Below are 20,824 nucleotides of genomic sequence, written 5' to 3'. Positions count from 1 at the left end.
CCTGGTGTCCTCAGCACCCGTGGGCCTGCCCCCCCCCCCGTGCCCCTGCAGCTCTCCTCCTCCCCCTCCAGGAGGTACCTCCCGAGGCTGCGAGTGCATCTTGGTGCCAAGACTGACGGCCCTTTGGGGTGAGGTAGTAGGTTGTATAGTTTGGGGCTCTGCCCTGCTATGGGATAACTATACAATCTACTGTCTTTCCTGAAGTGGCTGTAATAGCGACGGTGGACAGCGTCCAGGACCCTGGCCCGGGAGGGGCGCGGGGAGCAGCCTTGGTGGGGTGGGGCACGGTGGCTGCCATGCAATAAGTCTGAAAGGCCTAATTCCACTTGCTGTGTGATCTTGGGCAGGTCCCTGGACCTCTCTGGGCTTCAGTTTCCTCATCTGTAAAATGGGGCCAAATGAGGATTGAAGGAGATACTGGGGGAAGTGTCCAGAGCAGGCTAAGGCTCAGAGTTGACCTTCCCTCTCCCCACACTGCAGTGAGAGCCGGTGGACCATGGGACAGTTTGTGCAGCCTGTCCCCTCTCCATGCCCCCTGTGTCAGGCCCAGGGAGGGGCTGGCCCCAAGTCTAGTATGCCCTCAGCTGCATCGCTGTGGCTGGCACTGGGCACCAGGAGGAGGAGCCGTGGGCCTGAGGAGGACAGGGGCAGCTGAGACTTGGCTGGGGTTGCAGGGCGCACCCCAGGGAGACCCACGGGGCCTGCGTCGGTCAGCACAACCCCCAACACCTGCCCCGCACGCCCAGCCCAGCATCAGGCGTCTGGTCAGCGGCAGTGCCTCTGCCCGCCTCGGAGGGAGGGAAGCCAAGGCTCCATTCCTGGTTGCTGGCCTTTCGCACACGGGACGAGAGGGGCATCCTCTGAGCGCAGCACGGCTCCTTGGGCACAGCTCGCCCCCTCCCCCCATCAACTGCAGGTAGATGGTGTGGGCTGCACTGTACATGGGGAAACCGAGGCTCTGGCTGCATGTCCGTCCTGCCCTGCGCCTGCCCAGCCTTCCAGCTCGGCTCTGGTGGCCACGGGCTACTGGGCAGAGGCCGGGGCTGGCGTGGGGCAGTGGCGTGGACGGCGGGCCCTTCCATACCCAGGGTGCCGACGGGGTGAGGTAGTAGGTTGTGTGGTTTCAGGGCAGTGATGTTGCCCCCTCAGAAGATAACTATACAACCTACTGCCTTCCCTGAGGAGCCCAGCGACACGTCCCCACGGAGGGCCCGCCCCACGCTCGGCAGGTGGGAGGCTGCAGTGTGCACCCCTTGACTTCAATAAAAGCTGTTCTGACGTGAATCTGGAATGGGCCTTGTTCATTCTAGAAGCTCAGGGGCAGGGATGGAGGGCTTGTGCTTGTTCTCAGTGCTTGGGGCACATCTGCTGTGGGGGAGCGTGTGTGTGGCCTGACCAGGGAGCTGTGTCCAGGCTCTTGGGGTCACCGGGCTTGCCCGTCTCTGCTCCTGGCCCACTCATCCCAGCAGCCTTCAAGACCTTCAGGGGGTTCAGTCTTGGACCCCAGCCTATCGTATACCCCGCTCATGCCCCCTTTGAGCACAGGGCTGGCGGCCCCAGGTCCCAGAGGCATCCCTCAGCGCCCAGCCTGGTGGAGAGGCCCCCACGGGGCAGCCCCCTAGCAGGTGACGTGGGCCCCAGTCAGCAGCTCTGAGCACCATCGGGGCCTTGCCCCTGAGGCCACCCCGGAGACCAACAGTCGCCGTCTTCTCGTGCCTTGTCCCCTTAGTTTCGTATAGCCCTTAATTTGGGATGTCCATCCTTAGGCTGCCATCCAGATGTTCACCCACGTTTCTCCTGGCGGCCTTGGGCCCTCCTGCTGGTGACGCTGCGGGCTCGGCCCCATGACCTTAGATTAGACTGGTGTTAACCCATCCATGCCTGGGCCTGGACCCGGGAGCGCCCCTCGCGTCCATACCCTGCCCCGGTGCCTGTGGGGCCTTGCACAGACCCTGATAAGGCACCACCTTCTCCAGCGGGGCCATCCCCTATGAAAGACAAGTGGAGGCTGGCTCTTGACACCCTCATGGGCACATAGAACTGGACGCCACCACAGACCCGAAGTGCTCCCAGCCTGACAGGAGAACAGGAGACACGGACAGCCCTCCGACGGATCTGGGACAGGGCAGCAAAGGACGCCCTTCACCCAGCGAGGGGTCTGGAGGGGCCCCGTGAGGAGGGGCCGGCTGACCTGGGCCCCTCTTGGCCACGTGCACAGGAGCCTGAGGCCTTGGCTGAGCTCTCCTCCCCTTCCCCTGGCCCCTCCCACCGTGGTGAATGTCCCCAAGCCCCGTCCTGAGCCTCCTGGCCTCATGCCCACAGCTCCCTACACATCCATACCTGTTCTCAGCACTGGCCTACCTGCCTTTGGGGTGCTGCTGCTACACTGGTGCTCAAGGGTTGTGGGAGCCCAGAACGGCCCCAAGAGGCAGGGACGGCTTCCCAATCAAGGGCCATCTGAGCTGGGTCTTGATGGCTGTACAGGAGTTTGCAGCTGGAGACACTGAGGAAAGGCCTTCCCAGTGGAGCCCCCGTCGTCACCTCACCCATTGTCCTCTGGGGCCAGGGTGGGGACAAGCTTGGGCCCTGTCCACCTCCCCTTCCTCACCCTGTGGTCAGTGGCAGTCTGTCCACTTCTGTCTCCTGAACATTTCCATCCTTCCCCCCTCTCCATCCCAGCTCCCACCACCAGGCCTCCGCGCCTCTCGGAGTAGCCCCTCTGCCCTGCTGGGCACTCGGCCCCCCAGTCTGGGCAGCCCTGCCGTCACACCGGTGCACACCCTCACCTGGACCCCTCCCTGGCCTTCCTACTTGTCGTGGCTCTGACACACAGCCCCGTCCTCTGAATGCCCACAGCCAGCTGTGACCTGAGGAGTTGGTCCAGCCCGACCTCCTGGCACCTCCGCTGTGCCCGGCCCTGCAGGCAGCGCAGGCCCTGCCCTGCAGAACTCATGGCCTGGTGGGGAGCAGCTGGAGACACACAGCAGCCACCTGTTGTGGTTAAGCACCATGGCACGGACAGCCCAGGGCCTGGGAGAGCCTTTGAAGAGCCCTGGGCCCAGCCCTGTAGTCAGGGGCAGCTTCCAGGAGGAGGTGACATCTGGTCCACCCTGTGTCTCACTACCTTCCAGCCAACCGACTTCCAGCCTCTCCTCTGCTGACTGGCCACCTCTAGAGATGAAGGTGTTGGAATCCTCTCAAGAGCTGGGCCTGAGAGGTGGGGGGGGGGGCAGGGGCCACCCACCGTCTGGTCATCAGCAACCTGTGGAAGCAGTTGAGTCCTAAAACTGGATGGCGATGTCGGTATAGGCGAAGCAGCTAGTTTGTTTTTGCCCCTCACTCAGAGCTGGGAGGCCCCGGAGGGTGGTGGGAAGGGCCCCAGCTTCTAGGGCAGAAACCTCAATTTCTCCGTTTCGTGGGGTGCCCTGAGGCTGTCGGGAGATGGCAGAGGGCTTGGCTCAGGGTGGGGCGCAGGATGGCAACCTGAGAATGGCGGGAGAGCCGGTGGGCCGGAGCTGAGCCCTGATCCACAGCTGGGCGCCTGGCGCCACCTGCTGCCAGGTACGGGGAGTGGCTCCTGGCTGGGCTGGGGAGGCTGGGGGGAACGCAGGCTGGGCGCCCCCCCAGGAGGCAGCTCCTCCAGACTGAGCTCCCCACACAGGGGACTACTGTCAGAGATGTGGGTGAGTAACCCCTCAGCTCACCTCCGTGGGGGAGAGCCAGGGAGGGGCCAGGACCATGGAGGTGGCCCCTGTGTCCCCAGGCATGCACGAGCCGGGCCTTCAAGGACACCTCCCAGCCAAGGTGCACCATCTGTGGGAGAGAGGCCTACATGTCCCTGTCCCTCCTGGGAAGTGACTCAGAGACTCAAAAGGCTTCTCGGGTGTCCAGGGTGCCCAAGGGCCTAAGGTCCACGGGGCCACCTCTGACCTTGGAACCCTCAGGAGAGATGGCCAAGCCAGTCCAGCATTTAGACTCTACAGCCCAAGAGCTGAGCCAGGGCCACGTGACACCAAGGGACAGGGGTGTCACCCAGAACCAAGACTAGGGTGAGGTGGCAAAGGCCAGTATCTCGGTTGCCCTCACTGTCGGGGCATGTGACAGGGCTGGCCTGTCCATTAGCACGGTGGGCACAAAGCCGGGGCCCACATACTGTCAGGGGCCCATGAAGCACTTTCAATTCCTTTGAAAATCCAAATGAACGTAATATTAAATATACGTAGTAATGAATATGTAATATACTATATACAGTGAATTATATCGTAACACATAGTCTGGAATACATGACACCTGTAATAATGAACCCAGCCTGGATTATATTTGTCTTTATCCCACCCAAGCTTAAAATACATTGTGTAATCTGTTTTATGGAAGGACCCGAGGGGTCGGCCTGGGCCCCACCTGCGAGCACGGCCACCTTCTGGCTGCCCCAGAAGGTGTGGCCCTCCTCAGTTTGGGTCCTGCTCTGCTGTCGTCCACCACAGTCCCCACTTTCCCGCCAGCTAGAGGGAGGCCTGGGCCATAGCCTTCTGGGTGTCCTGCCATCAGACTGTGCATTTCCCGACAGCGACACCATGTGGCAGCAGGAGGTGGTGGCACCCAGCCCTGCCCACACCTCTCCACTGGCCAGGGCAGGGGAGGCTGTGGAAGGGGATGACCCCTCCTGGGCTGGAAGCCTCGGTGTAGTGGCTGAGGTGAGTCAGCCCCACTGGTGATACCATCTGCCAGAACAGGGTCTCCTGCCCTCAGCACAATCCCAGAGGGATTGCTGTTCTGAGTCCATTTGATGCATGTGGACACCAGGGCTCAAAGAGATGCAATGACTTTCCCAAGGCCGGGGCAGCGCTGGGGTGGCATCCGGCTCTGTCCACCCCTGGGCCTTCAGCTGCCCTGCCTCCCCTGGCTGCCCGGGGTAGGGGAGGGGGATGGTCGTGCTGAGGGACGGGTGGAACTCGGATTCCTTCCCTGTGGCTGAGGACGCGGGCCAGGCCCAGGGCCCTCCCAGTGCCCTGGCTGCCTGCTTTGCACCAGAGGGTGCCACCTGAGCAAGAGAAAAGCTGCTGCTTGCACACCACGTATCTGCCCCCCAGAAGGCAGTGACTTGACCTAGGCTCAAAGGTGGAGGGGCCTGTCCCTGGTGACTCCCACACCTTCCCCTTCTCAAGTCCCAGGCAGCCAGGCAGTGCCGTCCCGAGGGGCTGACCCCCTGCTGTCTCGGGCCTCAAACAGGAGAGGCCCTGTGCTGGAGAAGGCCCTTCTGGTCCTCCCCTTCCCCACAGCATGGGGCTACACGGGGCCTCTCCCTCAGACTCCCCCGTCCTTCTATTTCCTGGGTCAACCCGAAGAAGTCCAGGGCACCTGGCACCCGTGTAAACCTGACCTGTCCCAGGACATGCGACAGGGAGGCTGGAGCAGCTGGCCTGGGGCGGCGAGCTCAGGGCCCAGGCAGCAGCTGGCCTGCAGGCATGTGAGGGCCTGAGGTGGGGAGGTGGGCGAGGAGGAGAAGAGGAGGGAAGGAGAACCTGGGAGGAGAAGGCAGGAGCAAGGAAAGCCACAGCAGTGAGGGGGCCCTTTCTAGAAGGTGAGAAAATGGAGAGGGAGAGGGCAGGGGGAGCCAGTGTAGACACTTCCTCCAAGAGGTGCAGTGAGGGGAAGGAAGGCCCATGGCGCTGCCACTGGTGCTGGTCAGGTGGGGGGTCCTCATGGGAGGAGGAGGCCCCCACAGGAGGGTGCCCTGCGGGGCAGCCCTCGGGATGAGGTAGACAGCTGATGGAGCCCCCTGCCCAGCCACTTAGCTGTGCTCAGAGTGGTGTGGGGAGCAAAGCAGGTGGGGGCGCCAGTCCCAGGAGTGAGAAAGGCCATGTGTAGAGGTCGTTGAGGGCCCAGCCACAGGGCCCACCACCCCTGCCTAGCCAGAGGGAGCTGAGGCTTTGGGTAGCACCCAGCAGGCCCCCAGTGGAGCTGGAGAGTGGGGGAGGCATCCTGCAGGTGGCCTGTGGTCACCCCAGATGGAGGCCCCGCCCCCCTAGGGGCCCATGTGACACCAGGGAGGCCAGCAATCAGCGAGGCCCTCTGGCCCATAGATATTCACCCCGGCAGCCCCTGAAATGCCATGCAGGGGCCTGGGGTGTGGTGGCAGGAACACAGGATCAGGAGACTACCCGACAGAAAGGGCCCAGCTCAGCCACATACCGGCTGTGTGACCCAGGGCAGACGCCTGACCCTCTCTGAGTTGAGCCCGTCTTCTCACCCAGGCTGAGGACAAGAAGACTGGCCCTCAGAGGGACTGTGGGCCCGTGGACAGCAGGCACAGGCTTGGCAAACTCCGGCCAGGGTGGGCAGAGCAGGCAAAGGTGGAGGACTGGGGAGACGAAACCCCAGCCAGCTGCTACCCACCAACTGCCCACAGAACCGGGACTGTCACGGTGGCCTGTAGCCCAGCCTGGCCTGGCAGCTCAGCATTTGCCCAAGGTCTCTCCTCACATCCTGCCCCTGTGGGAGCCAGGCCTAGCTGGAGAGCAGCAGCGGGAACAACAGCAGGGTACCCCAGGGCCCAGGCCCGGGGGGGTCCCAGGACAGGGTGTAGAGCTGGGCAGTGAGCCCTGTGCTTGGAGAAGGCCCCGAGGCCGGCTCAGGGATGGTACACAATTCCTGGGGTTTCTGTTCCCAGGCAAGGCTCTTGTCCTGGTGGAGGCCCGGCAGCCACTTTTCTGTCCCTCAGGTGCAGGGCAGCTGGTCAAGCAAGCGGGGCCTCAGGACTGGGCAGAGCCTGGGTCTGCTGTGAAGCCCAGACCCAGTCCCATGTACTCACGGTCGGGAGTGAGGGGGTGTCTCCCGATAGGGTCTCAGCCCGCAGCAGACTCTGAAAAGGGTGCTAGGGACAGCAGGGCGGGGCTTCGGCTTGGATGGGGTACACAGCCCCACTGGCAGGGGACTGCTCAAGTCCATCTGTGACTTGAGTCCCTGCATGGCTGTACGGGGGTCCCCACATACCCTAAGCCATTTCAGGTGGGCTACCCGGCCAGTGCCCTGAGCACAACCAGAGAGAAAATGGGCACTGGCCTGGCCTCAGGATCCCTGGCCGCTGTCCCTGGTCTAGGCCTTGCCTCTCTGAGGGACCCGGAGAGTTCCTGACCCCTCTGTGGGCCTCAGTTTCTCTATGTGCACAATGAGGGGTCCAAACTTGAGGGACCACCTTCAACTGCTGGCTCAGGATAAACCCGCTTAGGTCCAGACTCTGCTGCGAGGCCCAGGATGACCACCAGGTGGCGCCTGGAGCTCAAGAAAACAAGCAGCGAGGGCTGGGGGAGGGTGGCCATGTGGGCTCTGTCCTGCTTCCCAGCAGCCCGCTGGCTCCAGAGCACTAAGATGGGCGTGTGCTCCACCGTGGGAGGCAGGGCCCCGTGTCCCTCACGATGTCCCCTGGGTGGCTCTAGTGGCTGTGGGGGAGGGGCATAGGGGGACGTGGGACATCACATTCCACGGGAGGACCACAGCCCTTTCCTCTCCCATGTACTGGACAGGGCTCTGACTACTGGGCTGGGGTCCAGCGCCCAGTTTATCTGCCCTCACCCCCACTGTGTCATTGGGTCACATTACCTCTGCCTCTCTGAGTCTCAGTTTCCCCATCTGTAAAACAGAAAATAACCCTGCCCATTCCCCAGGCTGGGTGAGGTTGGCCACCCCCTGCACGCAGCACTGTCCCCCTCTGCCCCCAGCCAACCCCATTGTGTGTCAACCCCTGCAGCGGGGGGGGGGGGGGGGTTGGGGCGGGGGGTGTCCCCAGCAGGGTCGCCTTGCAAAGTGGAGAGTGCTGCCTAAACCAGATTGCGGAAGGTTGTGTAGCCTGAGGTCACACCAGCAGGGGCTGAGATGGCAGGAGAAGGGGAGAAGGCCCAGGATGAAAGCCCCGGTGTCCACCACTTGCCAGGTGGCAGGAGGTCTAGGTGGGGGCCCCCAGTGGTCTCATTTGATCCCACAACAGATTTCCCATCCCCGTGCTCCAGAGAGGGACACAGGCCCGGTGAGGTCAGGGCTGTGTCCAGGCTGTGTCAGGGCTGTGTCACACACTGGTGTCCCTCTGGGACAGCGACCTCCTTCACTCCCGTCTATGTCCTTTGAGCCAGACCATGGGAGTGGTGGCAGTAAACACCAATGGTTGTTACCAGCATGGTCACTGCTCAGTGGCCCTTGGTGGTCACCACTGTCCTACAGCCTCGGGGAGCCCCACCCCCAAGGGAGTCCTGGGGGTATCACTCAGCAGCAAGGAGTTCCCCCCCACAAAGCTCTGGGCTTACAAGGACAGACTAGTGGCAGGGTGGGCAAGGAGCGCAGAAATGGCGTGGGCAGGTGGACAGGTGCCATCTCTGGCAGCCGATGGGAGCCAGGCACACTCACACGTGGGAGCCACAGCTTCTTCCCGCCTGGCTGACCCTTGCCCCAGTGAGAAGCAAGCAGCCCGGCAGTGGAGATTGCCCCATTGGCAGTGGGTCGGGGCAGCTGCCAGGCTGGCTCTAAGGGAAGACGGTGGGCGTGGGGAGAGCAGGATGGGAGCCGGGTGGGGAAGAGTTCATGGAAAGCTTCCTGAAACAGTTAAGTCCTGAGCTGGGTTTTGTAGGATGAGTAGGAGTTTGCCAGATGCAGAGTAGGAGAAGGAATGAAGCTCCCACACTAACATTCTGTGACTATACATGTGTGTGTTGTGGGGGTAGTGGGGTTGCTACTGAAGGGGTGGGAGGGCGAGGGACTCTGTATGGGGGGCACCTGGACCATTCATGCCCAAATGGGCAGGTCAGTTCTAGAGTCAGTCTCAGAATTAATAAGGGAGCTTTAGTTAAAGGTGACAGAAACCCAAGCCCAACCACCTTAGGCCCAGAAGGGGATTTATTGGCTTATGTAACAAACAAAACAAAACAAAACCAAAAATCCAGGAATTAGACTTGCATCAGGCATGGTTGGATCAAAGGGTGTCCTTGGGACTCTGCCTCCCCCATTTCTGCTGACTATTTCCCTCCTTGGGATCCTCCCCAACTCAGGCAGGCTCCCCCTGACCTGGCAGAAATGGGCACGCCTCCTCTCACCCCTGCATCCCGCAGAAAGCTCTCTCCCCTTCCCCGTGAGTCCTGATAGAAGTTGTGTTACCTGTGATTGGCTGTAGGTGGGACAAATGCTGTCCTGAACCTCTGTCTGTGGGTGCTCCCTGGCCCGGCTGGGGCTGGGTGGGGCTGCTGTAGGGAGAGGGGGGCAGATGGAAGAGGCAGCGGTTCCCCCGGCAGAGCCAGCTGCCGCTCCCGACCAGCACTGAGAGCAGTGGGGTTGGGCCCATGTGCACAGGCTCTTGGCAGCCACCTTGAGCCGTGGAGGACTGAGGTGGCCCGTGGCTGTCTGCTGGGACTTCTTCCCGTCTGTCCCCCTGAGCCAGTCTGAGTGTTCAGCTCTGTGTGGCTCCCTGTGTCCACCCTGGCCTGATGAGTGGAAGGGGAGCAGCACCCTTCTAGGCCAGGCCAACGTGGACCTGGCAGTGACCTCGGGGCAGACAGGGAGAGGGCATTAGCGCTGGCCATCCTGCTACATTCCGGCCATGTGTGGCTCCGCGTGTCCCCCCCAGGAGAGCTTCCAGCAGCCACCGGGGTGGCGTGGTTAGTGTTTGCCCCACTCTGTAAACCAGAAGCCAGGGCACAGAGAGTTCTGTGACCCAGCCATAGGGAGCTTGGGGGCAGTGAGCTTGGACTGGCCAGCAGGACTAAGCTGCCTGGGTCTGAGCTGTGCCCAGGCCCTGCGCTCATTCCTGTCCCTGCCCCCTGCCTCAGCCCCTCCTGGACAGGGCTAGTGGCCTACTGTAGATGGACACCTTCGCCAAGAGCCCACCCCCAGTAGCCACAGGGCAGCATGGCACAGCCATATTCCTCCCTATGCCACCTGTGTCTGGAAGCAGACAGCGCGGCCCTCCCCACCCAGGCTGAGTGCCCCGTCTGGGGAGGGCCAGGGCAGGTGGCAGCTGGCTCAAGCCCAGGAGGAGCCAACAGAATGTTCAACCTTGTTGACACTCACAGCAGGCGGGGGCAGAGGCCCCACGGCGTCAGCCCAGACACCTCCCAGCGAGGCTCTGTCTGCTGCCCCAGCATCCATCCTGCGCGGGGGGGGCCGCTCTCCCTGAGTGAGCTCAGGGTGTGGTGTCACCCACATTCTCTGCTCTGACCCCCCAACTGGCAGGGGTCACAGGCCAGGGGTCTGAGTCAAACGTGGGGCCCCACCCAGCCCAACAGGCGACAAGAGGAAGTCTGTGCCTCAGGGGTTCAGAACACCCTGGGCCACCACCCCAGGAGAAAGGTCACGAGGTGCCCAGAGCCTGGCACAGGGCTCCCTCCCTGCTCAGGTGCTCCTCCCCACACCCCATGGCTCCTCCCCGTACCTTCAAATGTGACACCTCAGTGCCGCCATGCTGAGCGACATAATTAGTGAGTCTCAGAAGAGTTCCTTCCAGACAGTGAGACCCACATGTACACAGATGAGAATCGCCACGGCAACAACTCGAGCTCCATGCTGCAGGTAGGAGGTGCCAGCTGTGGAACCCTGTTCCTTTGTTCCCTGTGCCCAGCACAGAGCTGGTACTCAGTGAGCATCTATCAGACAAATGAGGTAACGTTCAAGTTGGGCTTTGAAGGATGAATAGGAGTTCATCAAGGGGAAAAAAAGACACATCCCAAGTGGAGGACACAGCATGAGCAAAGTCCCAGAGGAGGGCAAAACCTCTCTGTGTTCTGCTGCTGCGGAACATGTTGAGGCCCCTTCGTGAGAAGCAAGAACTGGGGCCCTGGTCCACCAGGAGCCAGTGTCCACTGCTCCCTGCTCATGACCTTGCTGGTGCTTCCGGTGCTCTGGCCGGCTCTGTGGCACAGACCCTGGGCCTCCCTCAGCCCCCGACATCCACACCTCACATCTCCCCCTTCTCTCCCAGCACCAGTCCCCTCCTCAAGGAGGCGTCCCCGCCTCTGTCCACCCCAAGTGCTGGCTGTTGGGATTTCCTGCCCATGCTGCCATCCTGCCCCCCATGTCCCACCCTGGCCAGCACATGTGACCCCCACTACAGACTTGACAGCACCCACTGGACAGATGAGGACACCGAGACCAGGGAGGGTGCCAGGGTGACCCAAAGTGACACCTCCTTTGGGAGTGGGTCAAGTTGGGGTCCCCTGTCCCAAACCGGAGGCAACTCTGAGAGCAAGATGCAGAGCCCCGTCAGGCTGGAGGCTGCACAGGGGCTGGACTGGGCTCCTCCATTGTTACAGGAAGAGGGGAGGAGGTGCCCCCTCCACGTTTATACGGTGCAGTTCTGGTGCTAAATGCAGAAACATGGCTTGGCCGAGTGCCGCGTTCAGCCTGGGCCAGCTCCCAGGCACAGCCGAGCTGCCCTGCCATGCCCCAGGGCCTGGGAATGCAGGTGGGACCTGGTCCTGTCGCGGGGCCTCAGAGGAGTGGTCAGCTCAGGAAGTTGGTGACCTTCCCAAGGGCAGACAGCCAGGCTGTCTGCTGCCCTGTCCCCCCCTCCCTCCCCCGGAACCCCTCCTTGAGTCAGCCTCTTGACTCACGGGCTCTGGGCTCCCTAGGAGCTCAGCTCCCTGGGCCCCTCCTTTAGGCCTGGCTCAAATGGCACCTGCCCCACATCATCCTGCTTAATCTCAGGTTCTAGATACTTCTGCTGTCCCCATTTCATAGCCAGGAGATAGATGCCAGGCAAGATCAACCCAAGGTCACAGAGTGGTGAGTGACAGAGCTGGGATTGGAAGTGTCTGCCAGACCCTACCTATATGCTCACCCACCACGCCCCACTGCTGCGCCGTGGGGACAGCTCCCATTTCACAGATGAGGAAACTGAGGCCTAGGAGGAGAAGAGGTCTCTAAGGTCACATACTGATCGGGAAGAGGACTCAGTCTGTGGACTCAGAGTCAGCACTCCCTGCCTGCACTCCCCACCCTTGGTGTCCATATCCTGCCCCAAGGGGAGGGTTTGTTTATCTGGCGTGAGTCAGGAGCATACAGTCTTGTAGGGGAGGCAGGCACCCAAATCGACAACATCGTGGGATGGTAGCAGCTCATAGAGCACAGGAGAGCTGTGGATTGTGCGCCTTACCCGCTAGGGGCTCGGGAAAGCTTCCTGGAAGAGGTGATGTGACCACTAACCCAGGTCCTCAGGGACAAGGAACGAGGCGAGGGGTGGGGAGGGAAGTGTGTGGAGGTCACAGGAGATGGAGCATCTGGAGGGAGCAGGGTCTGGAGGCAAAAGGTGGCCGCGAAGGGCCTTGGGCACCCGTGGGTCCTGGAAGGCCACAGGGAGCCATCGGAGGGTTTAGTGGGTGAGTGACAAGATCAGGTTGTGAGAGTTCATTCTGGCTGCCGTGTGGGTTCTGGATTGGAGGGGGTCGGAGCTGGAGCGGGGTGGGGGTGGGGTTTCACCTGCTAGATGCCCAGGAAGAAGGCGGGGGCCGGGCTGCACTCAGCCATATCCAGCACCCGCCACCCCTCCCTCGTCCTCAATCCCAGGGCTGGTAATGTGGGGGCCTGTGGGCCCCCCCCATTCCCACTGCTCTGGGTGCAACCCCACAGGGCATCAGAGCGGGGGCAGACTTGACTGTGAAGCAGTGGGCTCTCCCCACCCACACCCCGGACGACCAGACACAAGAGCAGCCAGCAGCGTCCGCTCCTGAGGGTGCTGGTGGCTTTCAGGGACCTACATTTCACAGGGAGGGCACGGGACAGGGTCACTTCTGCTACGGCATGGAACACAGTCCCGAGGGCAGGCTTCTCGGAAGCTTAGGCGGAGGGAGGTGGGTACACCAGGCAGGGGAGTGAGCGGGCGGGTTTGAGGTCCCAGAGCACCGGGTGCTGTGCTCAGTGTGGACCATGGAAGGAGGGCAAGTGTCAGACAGGGAGGCGTGGGAGGTGGTGCTGCGGCTCAAGAGAGGCCGGGGGCTGGATGAGGGAACAGGATGGAGACACCTGCAGGCCACGGAGGTGAGGGGGTCGTGTGGGGAGGAGTAATCCAGAACCACACCTGCCATCACGGGACATCCCCTGAGCCCGCCCTGCGGCCCCCAGGCCTATTTCAGGAACGAGGTACACCGTGCTGGGTGACACCAGAAGGCATGGCAGGGAAGTCCCTAAGCTCATGGAAAAGCAGATGAGAGGGAGTCAGGGGGACGTGGTTTGAGGGCCCAGAGGCTTCTAGAAGCAGGGATCCACAGGAGTGCGGTTTTTGGGGCCAGGCCCAGATTTGGGAGGCACTGTGGCAGGAGTTGAAGGTGTGAAGTAGGGCTGGTGGCTGGGGTGGCCCTGGTTCACAACACGCTGGGAAGGTGAGTCGGGGCTCCGTCAGCATCTGGACAGGGGGTGTGGGGACAGAGTCCCAGAGAGCAGTTTCCAGGCTCTCGGCCTCACACAGAAAGGTGCTGGCTCAGGTAGTAGACGGCCATCAGCTGTGACTAGTTGGCCGTCAGCTGTAACCAGTGAGCCATTAGGCACTGATAAAACTGCCGTGGCTGCGTTGGTTGGTTGGTTGGCAGAGAAGCAGACGGCAGGTTGCGGATCGTGTGGCTCCTACTTCCTGTGTCTCCAACCCAGCCACCAGCGAGAATATAGTGGTATGACTCCCCCATCTATGACTCCGTGAGTGCTCCTTTTGGCCTCACCATGTCCTGCGTTCTCGTGCGGGGAGCGGGTGCTGAGACCCCGCATGACACCCCGCATGACACCCCGCATGACACCCCGCATGACAGGGGTGTCTGGCACTTGAGACCCCAGGTCCAGCAGTAGGATCCAGACCCCTGGGCAGATGGGTGGTCCACAGCTATCCCCCCCTGGACAGTGAAATTTGCACGTCCTCAGCTCTGGCTCAGCCGAGGTCACCTGTGAAGCTGCGTACAGAGACCCAGGGCTCCGCACCGCTCAGAGGGGGCTCAGCCCCAACCCAGAATCTCATCTGGCAGTGCAACTGTCTGCACTACTGGCCAGTGCCACGGGCAGTAGTCGTTTGTCTGACCACAGCTGGGATGGGCTCCTGGAGACACTCAGGGTCAGAGGAGCAGCGAGGTGGGGAGGTGATGGGGGCAGCTCGTCACGGCCACTGCCATTCCCTGGAGCCACCAGGTCAGAGGGCCTCACTCAGTGGCTGTGTGACGTGGCCCCGAGAGTCCGAAGGCCAGGCTAAGGTCACACCACAGTCGGGAGCAGCCAGGACCGGAAGCCACTCTTTGTTCCCACACTGAGCCCTCTCCCCTGCAGCAGCCTGGGTGTCCAGGACCAGGTCGGCCTGAGGCTGAGTCTCTGTGGTTCAGTAAAAGCAGCTCCCCGGGGGGTTGGGCAGATGGAGGGGCAGGTGGCCAGTGTGCTGAGGGCTCCCCCACCTCCGTCTAGCAGACAGACCATGAGCTCTGGCTCCCCTGAGAGGCATCTGCCTGGCAGGGTGGCTCGGTGGCAGATTGGGGTGTCTGAGCACCGGTCCCCAGGGGAAGGTGTGACTTCAGCTCACCCTCATAGGCTTCCTGCCCCACAGAGAGTACTGCCGCCTCAGTCCACTGGGCAGCACCCCCAGCCTGGCTTCTGGGTCATAGGTCTCAATGGGCTCTGAGGGCTGATGTCAACGCATCCCGGGGGCCCCACTACTCCCAGGGAGGTTTCAGGTGAGCTCACAGAGGTGAGACCCCCAGCAACAGCTCAGCTCCCCCCTCCCATCTCCCACTCAGGGCCACCGGCCTCTTCACCCTTGACTTGCTCCTCCCCCCTCCTTCCAGGGCAAAGGGCCTGGCACCCTCTAGATGTCACGTTGCCCCCGCCCCATGGCTCTGTCCTCCTAACAGCCCTCTCAGAGCCACCAGCGCCTCCTCCCAGCCCAGCCCTGCGTGGTGTACAGGCTGAGACTGGTCCCTGAGCCCCTGCCCCTGCCTCCCTCCCACCTCCTGAGGGGCAGGGCTGCACAGTGCTTGAGCGCCTGCACTCTGCACCTGCGTCCCTGGTTCAAATCCCGGCTCCACCAGTGCTAATTCTGTGGCGTCTCTCTGCTTCAGTTTCCTCACCTGGAGAGTGGGGGGTCACTGGTACCATCTGTAGGGCCAGGTAAGGATTGAATGAGTTGGTTCTTATAAAGCCTGCTCGGGGCTCTCCTCCGAACCTTGCCCTCCATCCCCCAGGCCTTTGCTGGCTGTACTCTGCCTAGAACATCCCTTGTCCCCGGCTTCTCGGTGCCCCCACTCCCCTACAGTCTTCACCTAGGTCCCATAAAACCAAAACTGCCCCTGCATGGGGCAGTCCCCACCTGTCCCCACCTGTCCCCACCGCTGTCCCCTCCTCCCCTAGGCCCCCAGGCCTCTGCTCCTGTGGCCCACGGAACGACCTCTTCTGCCCCCAGCCCCTGACCACCTGGCAAGGCCTCAGTGCACTCACTCCTGGGGTCAGGGCCAAGGTCTGGCTCACCTCCCTCCACCTCCCTCCGCCCCCCTCCTCCCTGCGTGCTCGGTGCCCCTACAATCCCCCTGCCAGGAGGCCTGGGAGACACCTTAGAATAGGAGAAGCTCCTATAACAACTTGAAAACTCAGGGACTTTGGGACAGCACAGCAATGGAATCAGAGATGCTTTTAAAGGAGTGGTTTGAGGGGCAGGGGAGCGCAGCTGGGGGCTGTTTGGAGAGCAGGTGGTGGCTCTGTGCTGAGGGTGAGGGAGGTGGAGGTGGTGAGAGATGCTGGAGCTGGTGATGGGTGTGGAGGGACAGAGGGGTGTGGGGTGTCAAGGCCACCTCCCAGTGTCCATCTGGCTTAGACAGAACTGGCTGACAGGTGGCACCGTTGGCCGAGCTGGGGAGCACTAGGAAGCATCAGCTTCAGGGCAATTTTGGGGGTTCCTGTGAGGCACCTCTGATGGCAGCTCGGGAGGGAGACAGACCTGGGCTGCAGACAGAGCAGGAGGCACTGCCTCCTGGGGGTTCCTGGAGCCAGATGGGGACTGGGAGGCACCAGAAGGAAAAGGTCCACCCAGGCAGAACTGGGAGCAACAGGGGACAGCACTTAGGGCCTGAGCAGAGACCAAGACACCTAGTGACGAGTCTGGAGGAGGAGGCCGGAGAGGCCAGTGTCCAGAGTGAGGAGGGAGAGGCCAAGTGCATCCCAAACATGCATGTGGGACGATCGCAGTGTCGTGGAACAGAACGGACACCCCCTGAGGCACTTCTGAGACAGCAGGAGCCAAGGCGGGCTCTGACTGGCAGGCCACCCACACCGCCTGCCCCAGCCTTCTCCCAGAAGCTGCTTCCAAATTCCCAGGCAGCCCATGGGCCTGGTGACAGGGCTCAGACCAGGGAAGGAAAAAAATCAATTCTCTGTGTCCACACACTGCTGCCCCTTTCCCACAACTTGTAACAATTCTGCCTTTGTTCCCGGTAAAGCAAATGGTAGAGGAACCGATGCTGTTCAAATTATGGTCAAGCCTCAAAAAGAAGTCCCAGAGCCCCGGGGAGGGTGCCAGGCAGCAAGCTCAGTGGTGATGGAGGCAAATCAGCAGGACAGCTCCCCCGACACACACACACACACACACACACACACACACACACACACACACACACACAGGCTGGCCTGGAGCAGGCTGGCCGGCACCCTCAGTGTGGGGACGTGTCCACGTGCAGCGCGAGGATGGCGCTTCCCCAAGGACAGTGCTGCCTCTGGCTTTAGGTCAGGCTTGGAACCAAACACACGGCAAGATGCCCTCAAGTGAGAAAGGTTGGGAAATGAGCAATGGAGTCAGTCAAAAGTGCTGGCAGCAATGTCCTGGGAAGTGTCCTGCCCTGCTGACCTTGACTTTGCTGAGTGCAAGGAGCCAAAGCTTTCCGGGTCTGAGCAGACTGGGTGGGTAGAGGGCAGGCCCAGGCCCAGGCCCAGGCCCAGGCCGGCAGCTTTCACTAGGCCTGTCTTTGCATCCACCTCTCCTGCTACCTTGAATCTCCACGGCCCTCTGGATTGACCGAGGGAGTAAACAAAAAACTCACATGTGTGTGCGTACACACAGACATGAACACACACACGCAGGCTCACACAGATGTGCATGTCCTCTGTACACAGGCATGTGCACACACACAGACAAATGCATATGTACACACACAGAGGTGTACATGTGTGCATACATGCATGGAGGCGTGTGATCACAGCTGTGCATACAGATTCACACAGACGCACATGTGCACACGTATGCACAGGTATTAGCACACAGGGGTGCACACACAGGCGTGCGTCCACATACTCACTTGGTGACACACAAATGCACACATGTGCATACACATAGTCACTTGCGTGCACGTGCACACACATGCATACCTGCTCGTGCACATAAGCATATACATACGTGTACATTCTTGCACACATATACCAGCCCAAGGTGGCAGGCACAGCCCTGAGCTGAGAGTTGGGCCTCCGCTCCCCATGCGACTGGCCTGTGTGGAGTCCGGGGCTCTCCCAACCTCCTCTTTGCCTTCTGCTGGATGCAGAAATAGAGCCATGGCCTTGGAGGGCTCCTAGCTCTCTCCCGTGGACAGCAAACACTCAGTCGAAGGCCAAGCACGCAGCCGAGGGACGAGCTGGCTCTGGTGCAGTTCCAAGGGCAGCTCCCGGAGAGGGGCGCAGGGTTGAGCCCTGGCAGTGGCCACCTCCCACCCTGGGGGTTGGCTGTGCCCCCTGCACAAATGGGAATAATTTGCTCAAGGTCACAGCCTGCTGAGGCCAATGTTCTTTTGTTTTGTTTTTTTGTTTTGAAATAACCCTTACAACTCGTATATGTGAACAGAGAAAAATGGAGGCTTTGAGGCAGCCAGAGGGGAGAAATTCTGATGCTGTCTCTTGTCCACCCCCCACCCACCACTCCCAGTTGGGGGATGACTCATTATCCAACAAGGGTACATTCAGCATCTGTGACTCCCCAGTGACGTGGGAGGAGACAACACTGAAGGAAACTCAAGTCTCCCTGCTTGTAAACCAGTTAAATCCAAGGAAATGCCTTGTGTGGCCACGGCGGCCTGGGGCACCTCCATGCTTTCCCGTCACCCTGTCCCAGGCTGTGTCCCGGCACTCTCTGAGTGTGGACGTAACACACACTGCACTCAGGAGGGGGTGACAGACAGATGGGTGGGTGTCCTGCCCACTGATCTAAGTGGTCAGCACTTCCTCAGCTACGTGGGAGGTGGTCAGGAGAGGTTCCAGAAACATTGCTGTTGCCCACATCACTCAGCCGTGGCCAGAGGTGTGGAAACAGCAGTGAACCAGGAGGCGGCAGCCTGGCAGCTGCTGGGCCACCCTGGCGGGCTGTCCTTCTCTGGGCCTCCATCTCGTGCCCGTACAGGGGGCATCTCCCTGGGGCTTGCTGCTGCCCTGCCACCCCAGAGCCTTCCCAGGTCCTCAGGAAGCTCCTCAGGTCAAGGTAGGAGTGGGTGGCCAGGTCCACGGGCTTGGGGCACAGGCTGGCCTTCCTGACCCGGCTGCACGTTAACCGTACAGAGCAGCCCCAGGCAGGGTGTTGAGGACGCTGCCCGGTGACCTGTCAAGACTGGGCTGCAAAGGCCAAAGTGCCCTTTAAGAGCGTGAATTTTATCACATGTGAATATACTGCAGTAAAGCTGTTATATTAAAAAGGGAAAGCAACACCCACCTGTTGAATGTTGGTGCAGTATCAAAGTCTATCCACAAGTACCCGAAACCACCATTAAATCCTCCCTCCCTCTCCCACTTACTATTTGTGGGAGGCTAGGTTTTCTTCACAGATGTCGGCAAAAATGACATTTTGCAGCCAATTGATCCCAGAAGCAGACGTGAGAATCCAGGGATGATCTTTTAAACCAGACACTGTAGAGATTTACAAAAAAGTTTTTAAAAATTGGGGGGGGGGTGTTTGAATCCTATAATCGTTTTCACAAATGTGTTAAATATGTTAACATGTGAAGGACTTGCTATTGTTATTTTTATATGAATTCTCAAATAAAGTTTTTGTTTTAAGTTTTAATTTCTAATACTGGAAAAGTTGACAGGTGTAGCCCACGTAAAACATTTTGGGGTTCTCAATAGCTTTTAAGAGCATAAAGGAGTCATGAAACCGGAGTGTTGGAGAATCACTGTTTTCCACAACCATAGTATAGTGATTAAAATCAGGACATTAACAGTGACGTGACACTAAACGACAGACTGCGTTCTGATTTCACCAAATTTTCCCCAAATCTCTTTTCTAGCAACTTAAAATCCTGAAGGGGAAGTGGAAAGTTAGTGTTTAGTGAGGACAGAATTTCAGTCTGAAAAGAAGAAAGAGATTCTGTCGACAGACGGCGGTGACGGTGACACAACAATGTGAGTGTACTTTATGCCACTGAAACGTATACTGAAAATGGTAAAGTGATGTTAAGTATATTTTACCCCTGTAAAACATTACGAGGTTAAAAAATAAAGTTTAGTTTAACATAGTGAATAACGTATGTATCATAATAAAAACAAGCAAAATTACAGGGTGCATATGTAATATATTTCATTATAAAATAATATTGCAGTATGAACAAAAGCAATCACTAGAGAAAGTCTTCCACACAAAATAGCTGGGCATTATTAAACCTGAATGTGTAAGAGGTAAAAAAGCAAAAAAAATTGTAATTTTTAAAACAAATTTCATCATTTCTGTGGTTGTTATTGTTATTAATTATCTCAGATAAAATCCTCATCCCCAAGAAGCTTCTGGTCTAGTGAGGGAGATGGACTAGTAAACAGACAAATATAACCCAAGGAAATCAGTAGAGGCACCGGGGCTAAGGGAGCACGAAAGAGGAACACAGCCTGGAGAGAGGAGATCAGGGAGGCCTTCCTGGAGGAGGTGGTGCCTGCAGTAGTCCTTAAAGGAAAAACAGAAGTGAGATGCTTTGCAGAAGGAAAACCAAGTGTGATGCAGTGGATTACAAATGGAGAGGCTGGAGAGTGGTGGAGCTGTAACCCTGGCCACCCCAGCTATCAGGTCCAGGGGCTCTGCCCAGATCTAGCAGTGCAGAGATGTGGTGAGAGGGAGGCTGTGCAGGTGGGCCGGAGCCTGGTGGCTGGTGGATAAGGGAAGTGAGACCTGAGGGCCCAGCCAAAGGGGTGTGGCGGGTGGAGTGGGGGCAGAGTCAGGGCCTGTAGCCTCTTGACTGGGCCACGTTGACCTTTGTTACCTCTGACCCTGACAGTGAGCCTCCAAAGGTGGCTTTAGTTCTCCCCAGGAGGCAGCTGAGAAGCTGAGAGGTGAGATGATTAACCAACTTCACCCAGCAGAGCAGGATTAGAGCTGACTCTCAGCCTGACTTTGCTGCTCTGAAAGGGGACAGGGAGCCTCTCTCAGGGGTGAGCCCTGAGTGTCACCCACATGTCTTCCTGAGTCTTCATCTCAGGGCCTATGCCTGGCTCCAGGGACCCAGCGAGGATTCCACTGGGTCCTGCCCTTAAGAAACCTCCCAGTCCAGAAATTTCCAGTTGGACCTCAGGTCCTGCCGAGAGGCCCCTCCCCAGCCAACGTCTCGGGCTCCCTTCCAAAGGGGGCAGAAGCAACTATGCCAGGAGGCCCGGGTCCCGCTGGGAACTGGCCTTCTGTTTCCCTAACATCCTGGTGAATGAATGGAGGACGCATCGGGCCGCCGGCCCTGGCTTCCCTCTGTCCTGTGAATTTACCAAAGTATTTCCACCTTGTATGTCTTCCTCTTATCCGATGATCTATCACCTCTGCTGGTTTCCAGCAGGAAGCCAGAGAACATTTTTAGCCCCAAGCAGCAGGGGGGACTGGGAGAGTCAC

The sequence above is a fragment of the Rhinolophus ferrumequinum genome, chromosome 10 (genome assembly GCF_004115265.2).
Source record: "Rhinolophus ferrumequinum isolate MPI-CBG mRhiFer1 chromosome 10, mRhiFer1_v1.p, whole genome shotgun sequence".
Taxonomy (NCBI): Eukaryota; Metazoa; Chordata; class Mammalia; order Chiroptera; family Rhinolophidae; genus Rhinolophus; species Rhinolophus ferrumequinum.
The sequence above is the reverse complement of the archived record's forward strand: the minus strand, read 5'-3'. Positions refer to the sequence as shown.